The sequence below is a fragment of the Peromyscus maniculatus genome, chromosome 10, assembly GCF_049852395.1.
Source record: "Peromyscus maniculatus bairdii isolate BWxNUB_F1_BW_parent chromosome 10, HU_Pman_BW_mat_3.1, whole genome shotgun sequence".
NCBI classification, from domain to species: Eukaryota; Metazoa; Chordata; class Mammalia; order Rodentia; family Cricetidae; genus Peromyscus; species Peromyscus maniculatus.
The window spans coordinates 52763783-52774854 of record NC_134861.1 but is presented as its reverse complement, the minus strand read 5'-3'; the positions used below and the strand labels follow the sequence as shown (position 1 = coordinate 52774854).

Sequence of the window (11072 nt, the reverse complement as noted above, 5' to 3'; positions counted from 1 at the left end):
CAGAATATGTTTGCTTTCCTTTAAATTACATCTATTTGTCATAAGAATCATGAATTGGTTTGGTTTGGTTTGCATACAGAAAAATATTTATGCCAGGCAATGGTGACACATGCCTTTAGGGGGAGGCAGAGGCAGGTGATATCTGTGAGAAAGAGGCCAGCCTGGTCTATAGAATGAATTCCTAGTCAGGCTCCAAAAGCTACAAAGAGAAACCCTGTCTCAAATAAACTGAAAAGACAGAATGAAAGGAAGAAAGAAGGAAGAAGTAAAATAAAGAAAAAAGAATGAAAGATATTTATAGTTGTGACATCAATTTATATTGATTTTGATGGTCTTAGACTATAAAAACCTTCATTTGAATATGACTCATATATTGACATTTCATAGTGATGTCACATTCATAGAAATGGAAGATTTACATTAGAGCACCCAACTACAAAGGTAACTAAGCACTGTCTTCATAAGACTTTGAAATATATCTTAAATAAGTTTTAAATTAACATAACAATATTCTATATAAAATAGTGTTTTACTAAGAAACAAATTTCACATTCTTATAAAATTAAGTTACATAAGTTAAATTACATACACATAAATATCTGTATATCACATATCTTAAAGGTACTCTTAACTAAAATATTATGTCAAACATTAAAATTATAATCAGATATTTGCCACATCAATAATGATTTGAGAATATTCAAATGATAATATTCCTATTTTTGCTATTCACACTTTCCACTTCAAAGAACATTTAATTTTTGTTTATTGCTAATTATAAATTCATATAAACTATGCGTTTACTTTCTCTAAAACAGATTAAGCCCACTGTATTAGTCAGGGTTCACTAATGGAACAGAAGAGCTGGTTTATAGTAGTTTTTCAGTCCAAAAGGCAACTTCTCATTAGTCTCAGTATGGTTTTGGAGTCTTGCGAGTCACTGAAAACTTGCTCTTCTTCAGTCAGCTTTGGAAAGCTGGTTCAAATCCCAAAGAAGTTGGTTCTAATACCTATTACAGAAAGCCTCGCTAGAATAATGAACTTGTCTCAAAAAGGTAAGGACAAGCAAGCAAAAGCGAAGTTTCCTTATTCAATGTCCTTTCATCTGGGATGCCACCCAAAAGGTATGGCCCATGTTTAGGCTGGGTCTTCCTGCTTCAAATAATCCCATCAAGAACCTACCTCCCAGGAACACTAAGCAGCTTGAGTCTTAATTGATTTCCGATGCAGTCAAGTTGACAACCAAGATTAGCTATCATATCCACAGAATTGGTGACCTCTTCTTCCCCTGTAGGCCTTTCCTCGGTGAACAGATTAAGTTACTAAATACCCTGTCTGACTTTTTTTAATCTGAATTTTCAACTAACAGAGTACTGAATGATAATATAGAGATAAGAAAATTCGTTGCCAAATTAAAATTTATAGGATGCAAAAGTACTCTACTTTCCCAGCCTGAATGACAATGAGAGGAAGTGTTTGAACATGTTAGTGCTTATTTTTAGGAAACTCACATAAGCTTTATTAAAATACAAATGTGATGTTATAACTAAATAATTCTGGGATTTGGGGGAGTAAAAACAGTATTTATTAGAGTAATCACTCTCATCATGTATTTGTCATTATTCCATTAGTGCTTCAGTACCTAAGGCATACACCTACCTCTGTGAGGAGGAGGGATGAGAACTTTCACACAAAGCATCACAAGTTAGTGACATTATGATACACTCTATTTTGCAGCACTAAGGGAGCAGCGCATGGTGTAGTCTGCACAATGGTGACAACTTCTGAATTGAAGAGTCATGGGCACAATAGCTGTTGTTTAAAGCATCTTTTTAGATGATGCTGTCAGATTTGCAACCCTACCCATCACGGAAACTGCAAATGCTGCATCATGAAAGGTGTCTTTTTTATTTGACAGTTTTCTTAAAGGATGAAATTTAAATTTTAAATATAATACACTGTATCTTGGAAACTAAAAACTAAGGTATCATAAAGACATTCTTATCTTACAAAAAGTAAAAACAGGATTATCTGAGGACAACATAATATAACCTTTAGAATTCAAGCTCACAGGCAGATGCTCGGTTATATTGATGAATACTGCTCTGATTTCCTCATATTCTTGGTTTGGATGACTCTTCAACAATATCAATGGGATTAGAAATATAAAATCTTATTTGTTTTCAGCATTTCTGGCTTTGGAAAAATAATGAAGATGAAGGTGGAGAAATTAGTGGAGGGGTAAAACATGATCAAAGTACATTTTATGGAAAAGATTAATAAAAATTTAGAATGGTGATGATAGTAGATTGTCTAATGCTTAATTGATCATAATATTTATTGGCAGGACACATTTTTCTTTAACAGAATCAGTTTTTCCTTTGCACTAGGAAAAGTACAAACTTAGTCACATTTGACCAACTTGATACAAGTTTGTCTGTAAATTGTGAGTTTCCACAAGACTTGTAGATACATGAACTTTTAAAATTATATAAAAGCAGAAACATAAAATGATAGAGTATTTGTTAAAAATTAAACAAAATAAAGTTTGATAACTTAAGGAAAATACCTTGAAGAACAGATTTTGACTTGTTCTAAAAGAGCTTTTAAAACTTAGATTGTTCCTTGATAGGAAAATCAGGAAATGCATACATATTTACCAAACTCCTCATGAAAAATTTGCATCAATGAAGCTGTTTGAAGCCTGAGGTGAGGACTGTGGTTGAAAATAAAATTTGTTAAAAACTGAATAAAGAGTAAGTATCGTTCACATCTTCAATTTTTAATCAACACCTGCTTCCAGATTACAAATGATGCATACTTTGGAAAGATTAATTTATGCCAATAGAAATAAAGAGTAATATTGCATGTTGTTGATGCAAAAGAAATGCAGCCCTTTGAATCTGTGCCATCCATTTTTGAAATTATTGAGATTTAGTAGAACATTTTAAAAGATGCATCCTAGAAGAATTATTTAGGACAGCCAGAGGATGTTCTTGATGGGGAATGGATGCCTCGACAGGCCTGAGCATGATACTGACAAGTTTTGTTGTTACCCTTCTATCCATACCATATTCCTTGCTAATCTGATAGATTACAGTTCTAAAGCTAGTCACAAAAGTCTATTCCCTTATTTGGCCACTTCCTTCTCTTGAGGCTGACCAGTAAGGTCCAGCTCTAAAAGTACTGAAATCTAGCAATCAAAAGCCCCCTTTTGGCCACCCTAATTAACATGCTCAAGCAAGACTAAATATCTCATCCTAATACAGGGTTTCCCTTTCTCCTTTCTCAAGGTCCATTTGTCTAAGGGCCATGTCTGTGCCCTACATGCTTACAGACTGTCCTTTTTCCCTCCTTTCTACCTTTCCTTTGTTTTTTTCCCCCCATTTTTCCTAGTCCTCTATCCCCTGTCTCTTATTCCTTGTCCTTTGTTCCTCTGGGGAAAATACATTCTCTTTATGCTGAGAACTTGGTCTTGGTGTCTCCTGGTCCATCCTTCCTTTCAGGGATGATGGATTTAGCTCCTTCCTCTTTTTCTTCTTCATTACTATCATCAAGGTGAATGGGATTTCCTCATGATGTGTTCAATCCTTCATGGGCTCAAAAGAAAGAGGTAACAAATGATGGACCAATGTCTTGAACTCTAGAAACTAAAGTAAAAGTTTTTCGTATTTATATATATTTACTACCTCAGGTATTTTCTTAAAATAATAGAAAGATGTTGTGCTGACTAGTTTTGTGACAACATGACACAAGTTAGGGTTATTCTGGAAGTGAGAATCTAAATTGAGAGAATGCTTCCAATAGATCAGTCTGTGTGCAAGCCTATGGTACATTTTCTTCAGTGATAATTGATGTGGGAGATTACGCTTGGTTGCAAACCTAGGCAGGTAATTATGTGTGCTTTGAAAAATAGTAGGGTAAAGAAGTGAGGGGAAAAAAGAAATGCTAGATAAAAATCAAGATTAAAAATAAAAAGATCAAAGAAAGGAAAATTACCAAATAAGATCTATACACAGATTCCCCTGTCTTCTCTCCTCCCCTCCCCCAGCCTTCCCTGCAACCCACCTGCCCCTTCCCACCTCCTCCAAGGCAACGTCTCCCATGGGGAGTCAGTAGAGCCTGGCATATTCAGTTGAGGAAGGTCTAAGCCCCTCCTCAAGGCTGCACAAAGTGTCTCACCGTAGGCACTAGGCTCAAAAAGCCAGTTCATGCACTAAGGACAGGTTCATATCCCACTACCTGGGGGTCCCCTATACAGCTCAAGCTAAACAACTGTCTTGCTTATTCAGAGGGCCTAGCCCAGCTACTGGTCCACAGTTCATGAGTTTCACTAGTTTGGCTAGTTGGCTGTCCTTTTTCCGGTCATGGTCTCAATATACCTTGCTCATTGAATCCCTCTACTCTCTCATCAATTGGACTCCAGGAGCTCTGCCTGGGACCCAGGCGTGGATCTCTACATCTACTTACATCAGTCACTGGATGAGTGTTCTATGATGACAATTAGGGTATGCAGCCATCTGATCCCCAGAGTAGGCCAGCTCAGGCACCCTCTCATCTATTGCCAGTAGTCTATGATGGAGTCATCATTGTGGATTCCTAGGAACCTCCTTAGCACTCTGCTTCTCCCTACACCCATGGTGTCTTTATCATGGTATCTCTTTCCTTGCTCTCCCACTCTGTTCCTGTTTGAGCTCGAACCTCCTGATGCCCTAAGTTTCATCCTCTGTCCCTTGTCCTCCATTAACCCCTAACTCACCCACCCCTTTTGCTCATGTCTTAAGAATATCAAATGAATCTATGCACACTGTGATATTTTAGTCCATCATTTTATTTTTCTATGCAAGTTTTCTAATTTCTTTGCTGTTCTCTCTTTGTTCTATTGATTCTCTAAGTCTACAGCTTCTTTTCAGCCCTCATTCTTATCTTCTCCCTTGCCTGACTGCTTAAGTTTTCAACAGGAGACTCCTTGCAATCCTGAGTGAAGTTTCAAAACCCTCAAGGTCATAGTACATTCCTAGAATCAATGATAAGGAGCAGAGCCATTACCATGATAACACAAGGTTTCAAGATCTCAGGACCAGAGGGAGGGGGCACAGTGCCCAGTGAGACAAACTTTGAAATATAGCTTCTTATCAGCAGACTTGGTAAGTGAAGAATTGGCAGGCTTTTCTTAGGGGGTTTTGTGTTAGTAGCCTTGGTGACATACTCGCAACTCTGATCTTGTGCATAACTGTAAAGTTTTAAACTTATGATCTATTTACAAAAGCTGTTAGTCTAGTTTGAACTTGCTCTGAAGTAAAAATGAGCTAAATGCATGTAATTTATGTTAGACTGATGAGAGATTATTATTTTCTGTGTTTGTCTGAGCAAGAGAGAAAAGCAGGCTTTAAGTGTATATGCTTAAAAATGGATCTGGCCATGAAGCATATTCTAGTATATTTTCTATATATCAAAATTATACAGCTAAATCAAAAGTCATCTTCCTGACCACCCACAGATATATGTGCCCATAAGATTGAGATGTAATCATGAGATTACATGTATACATTTTATGAAAATGCATGGTAATGGGGAAATCATAGCTGTTATTGCACAAGAAGTTTGCAACAAAAAACAGCCAATTCATTGAAAAGGCAATAACTCCAAAGTGATGACTTGGTCCTCAACCAGAACCCTTGGTTCTGATAGGTTGACCTTTTGGATACTAGTTGTCACCTGCTGTATACTCGCATGGCCTTTTGCTACCAGCAGCTCTCACTAACTATGTATGATTGTGGGAACATTAGAAAAAGCAGGAAGCTAGGAGCTCATATCTCCACCAGGAGCACAAAATAAAGAGTGAATACAAAGTGGTACAGGGCTTCTAATCTCAAAGCCCACTACCAGTGAAGTACTTCTTCCTGTATGTCTGTACGACCTAAACATCTCAAACAGCACCACCACACAAAGACCAAGTTTTCAAATGCTTAAGACTATGTGCGACATTTCTCAAACTGCTGCAATTCTCAGAGTCTGGGTGAGTAAGACATCTGGAAACAAACATAGGGAATCCCGTTAAAAAACAGACACACGATTTATTTCTCTTTACTTCATGTGCATTGGTATTTTGCCTGAAAGTATGTCTGTAGGAGAGTGTCAATTCCCCTGGTCCTGGACTCAGAGAGAGTTGTGAGCTTCCATATGAGTGCTGAGTATTGAACCATGGTCCTCTGGAAAAGCAACCAGTACTCTGATCTACTGAGCCATCTCTCCTCCAGTCTTTATCAAAGAGGGTTTCTATGACAACAGATGATGAGAGTGAGTGAAAAGACATGCAATCCGACATTTATGGAGAGAAAGTCTAAAGTGGACATCTCCATCCAATCCCCCCCACATAGAGCTTGGAGAATCCTGAGGAAGAGGAGGAAAGATTATAGGAGTCAGAAGTGATGGAGGACACTAGGGGAGAACATGGCCTAGTGAATCAACAAAGCAAGGCGCATATGAACTTATACATACTGACGTAGCAAGTCTGAGGCCTGCAAGAGTCTGCACCAGGTCCCCTGCATATATGTTATGACTGTTAGCTTGGTGTTCCAACTCTTTTTTCTGCTCTTGGAACACTTTTCTTCCTATTGCATTGCTTTGTCCAGCCTTAATGTGAGGACTTCCAATCTGTCAAATTGTATCTTGTTTTGTCAAGTCTGGTTGTTGTCTCTTAAAATGGAGGGTAAATCGATCTGGGGGAAGTTGGGGTGGGGAGAGCTGGGGGAAGAGAAGGAGGGGAAGTTATGGTCATATTAGAGAAGAAAAATCTATTTTCAACAAAAATTAAAAAAAAAATCTTTCTCTTAAAAAAAAAGCAGAGCTAAAAGCAAACAACAGACCAATGATGTAAGAATTCACAAACATTGATTACCAGTGTGTTTTTATCTCTAAGTCAACTTTTAGGGTTCAATGCTGTGGGATAATGCTGTTGTATACTGTAAAGATTTGTCACTCTTATTGGTTTAATAAAATGTTGATTGGCTAGAAATCAGGCAGGAAGTATCAGCAGGGTACCAGATTAGGAGAAGGCTGGGACGAGGAAAGGCAGAGACTGAGTCACCAGCTAGACACAGAGGAAGTTAAAATGAGAAAGTTGGACTGAGAAAAGACACCAAGCCACATGGCTACACAGAGACAAGAATTGGGGGTTAATTTAAGTGCAAGAGCTAGTTATTTATAAGTGTGAGCAATAGGCCGAACAGTTTATAATTAATATAAGCTTCTCTGTGTTTATTTGGGACTGAACAGATGCCAGACCAGGAGTGACAGAAACTTCCATCTACAGTTCAATAGTGAATTAAATATATCATGCATTATAAAATATATAAAACTGACTTTCTAATATGTCATATTACAAACCTTTCTAAATGACTTAATTCTGCAAAGCAATATGAGAGATACAAAGAAGATAGTTATATAATAAAGAAAATAAAGATGCTGCAATAGAAATGTGAGAGTATAGACATTCATACTATGTGTCATAGCAAATTAGAGAATCATGACTCAAAAAAAGCTACCTGCTTTTGACTACTGAACTAATTAGCAATTATGGGCTGAAATTCTCTGTTACATAATGCTTCAGAAATGTATTCATCACTAATGGTGTAATTTAAAGAAGTAATTGAAGAATATTTATATAATGAACTTTAAAAGTTTTCACACTTTCCTCAGTAGGAAGCTTTGAAAAGTAGCAAAATTATGTTTGTGAGGCATTCATAATAATTCTTTGTATGCTGCTGAATTAAAGAGAGAAAACTTTTGGCTCAGGAACTTTGTGCTATTCCATATAATGATGGTACTTGGATATGAGAATTATAGGAATATTCATACAGAAAAATAGCATAAGTGTTGGTGATAATCAAATAATAATATGTACATTTACATTCACAACTTATTGATCATTTACTTTGTTTCCTTCGAAAAATACACATTGGTCATTCTGATTCAAGTGGTGATCTAAAGGATAACGGGCTTTCCCCATTCTCCTCACCAATCAAGTCCTCTAGGTATAATGCAGGAATTTTATTCTTTAAATTTGTTTCTTTCCTTATTCATTTGGAATGTCAGTTTCTAAAATACCATCATAATAACATTTTAATGTTTTAATTATAGTGACTAAGGTTATTATTTTTAATATTGCAAATGAGGCTTCAATTGTTTTTACAACTAGCATACTATCTTTCAATTTGTCTTGACAGAAATGTCTTTTTTCCATTTATATATATTTGTACATAATATTCTAGTGTAACTACACAGGGACAGCCTCCATTCTCTCTAATTTTATAAACACCTGAAATATTATATGCTGGCTGGTTTTATAACAACTTGGCCCAAGCTGTAGTCCTCGGGAAGGAGTGATCTTCAATTGAGAAAATGCCTATATAAGATATGGCTATCTGCTTCCATCAGTCACTGGATGAGGGTTCTATCATGACAGTCAGGGTATTCAGCCATCCAATCACCAGAGTAGGTTAGCTCAGGCACCCTCTCGACCATTTCCAGGAGTCTATGGTAGAGTCATCTTTGTGGATTCTTGGGGACCTCCCCAGCACTTTGCCTCTTGCTATTCCCATGGTGTCTTCACTCATCATGGCATCTCTTTCATTGCTCTCCCACTCTGCCAGATCCAGCCTGAATCTCCCGCTACCCTAAGCTCTCTTTGCCCTGACCCTTGTCTGATGGAAGCTTATCCACAGCAGGGTCCCAGGCAGAGCTCTGGGAGTCCAACGTACTGCAGAGAGGAGGGATTTTATGAGCGGGTGATATGGAGACCATGATTGGAAAAAGTGCAGAGACAACTAGCCAAACTAGTGGAAACACATCAACTGTGGACCAATAGTTGAGGAGCCCTCATGGCACTGGACTAGGCTCTCTGGATAAGTGAGACAGTGGTTTAGCCTGAACTGCTTGGGGGGTGGGGGCAGGCAGTGGGACCGAGACCTGTCCCTAGAGCATGAGCTGACTTTTTGGAACCTGGTGCCTATGGTGAGACATTTGATGCAGCCTTGATGCAGGGAGGAGTAGCTTGGACCTGCCTTGACTGAGTGTGCCAGGCTCTGCTGACTCCCCATGGGAGAACTTGTCTTGGAGGAGGTGGGAGTGGGAAGTGGGTTGTGGGGGAGGGCTGGGGGTGGGAGTAGGGATGGCAAAGGAATCTGTGGTTGGTATGTAGAATGAATAGAAAATCTCTTAATGAAAAAAGAGAGAGAAAAAGAGATATGGCTATCTGCAAGCCCACATGGTATTTTCGTAATTGGTGTATTGATTGATGAGGGAGAACTGAGCTCACTGTGGGTAGGGACACCCCTAGGCTAGTAGTCCTGGTTCTCTAGTAAAACGGGCTGAGCAAGGCATGAGAAACAAGCCAGTAAGCCCCATTTCTCCATGGCCTCTTCATCTGTTCCTGCCTCCAGGTTCCTGGGCTGTTTGAGTTCCTGTTCTGACTGCCTTTGAAGACAATCAGTGATTTAGAATTGTAAGCCAAATAAATCCTTTCTTACTCAACTTGATTTTGTTCATGGAATTACATTATAACATGTAAGGCTAACAACTTGAGAATTTATTATTTATTTAATATAGCTTAATTATACTTCTCTGAAGGAAAACTTAATTCTTTGCCATGTGTATCTTGTATAGAATAAACAATTCATCCTAACTAAGTGCATCCATTAATTGTAATGAGGGATTCAAAATTACTCACTTATTTTGAATGTATTTCTTTACTTCTTTTAATCCCTTCTTTCTTTCCTTCCCTTCCTCTTCTCTATTCTCCTTTCTTTCATTTTGTTTTTTACACTGGCATCACACATTATCTGCGAAATATTGTGTTGATTTAAAGAGAGAAAGAGGAAGTGTGTCATGAATGAAGTCATAGTCAAAATACATTTTAAAGCTTTCCCTATTTTATTCTTGCAATTATAATATAATTATAGTGTTTCCCTTTCCCATTTCTACCTTCAAATCATTCAATATATAATACCCCTCCTTTCTTTTTGAAAATTCATAGGATAATATATATATATATATATATATATATATATATATATATATATATATATCTGTGTGTGTATGTCAAAATTCAATAGTTCCTACTGAAATAATTGTTTGACATCTGCTATCATGCAGATAAGCTAAATGAAGGATAATATGTTATCCCTTTTCTTATGTATTTTATATTCAAATTTGTGTAAAATATGTATCAGTGGGAAATATAAAAACATGTAGTACATATTCACATTATACACAAGGCTGACCATTTGGTATGGGATAGCCAATTGCTGTGCTCTTTCCTCAGGAAGATTGTTTCTCCAGCTCTCAGAATTTCACAGTTGCCTCTATTTCTTTGTTTAAGACTGAGGCCTTGTGGACTTTCTCCCTTACACATTAGCATGTCTGCTGATGTTGTCCTTGTTCAGGTCACAGTTAGGCAGCCATGTTGGTTAGACTTCATGAATCTAGCTTCTCTGACATTTCTAGGAGATATCATCTTACAGCAAACTTCTTGTTCTTCCAGTTCTTCCCATCTTCCCTCCCCCTCTTCCACAATGGTCCCTGAACCTTAAGTACCAAAATTGAGGAGCATTTATATAGTAAGGAAAAGCAAAGAACCATATGAATATTTACAGAAAGCAACATCAAAAATTTCATGACATATTTATGAAATGTAGAACTAACAGAGTGTTATTAATGTAACAGCTTGATTTAATTAGTTTTATGTAAGGGACATATGTAAATAAAATTAAGTTAATTGGTACTAAATTTGACAGAATTGATATCATGCAGTATTGGTGTAAATGTGTCTTTCATTTTGAGAATCCAGTTCTGTGCAGAGTTGGCACTCTACTTCACGTAATGGTGACAGTCTAAATGTGGTAAGAAGATAGTCTCAATTATTTGAACCAGTGAAACTGAGATTATATTTTACATGGGATTATATATTCATAAACAAGAAGCTTACCAAATGTCATGAAGGGTTTCTTTAAAAAGTAAAGGAAGCCTGATTCTACCCATCTATCTAATGTGCACTCTCTCCTTACTAATTA

The 11072-nt window shown here is 37.3% G+C and overlaps 1 long non-coding RNA gene across 1 annotated transcript; it reads right to left on the bottom strand.

Annotated features, from left to right (window-relative positions):
• Nucleotides 1-6062: 6062 nt before the first annotated feature.
• On the bottom strand, nt 6063-9917 carry LOC143267519 (uncharacterized). The gene is made up of 3 exons (XR_013042656.1): nt 9731-9917; nt 6502-6747; nt 6063-6279 (listed from the first exon to the last, which is right to left on the bottom strand). It is a non-coding gene; the product is annotated as an uncharacterized LOC143267519 (long non-coding RNA).
• Between the last annotated feature and the right edge of the window lie 1155 nt (nt 9918-11072).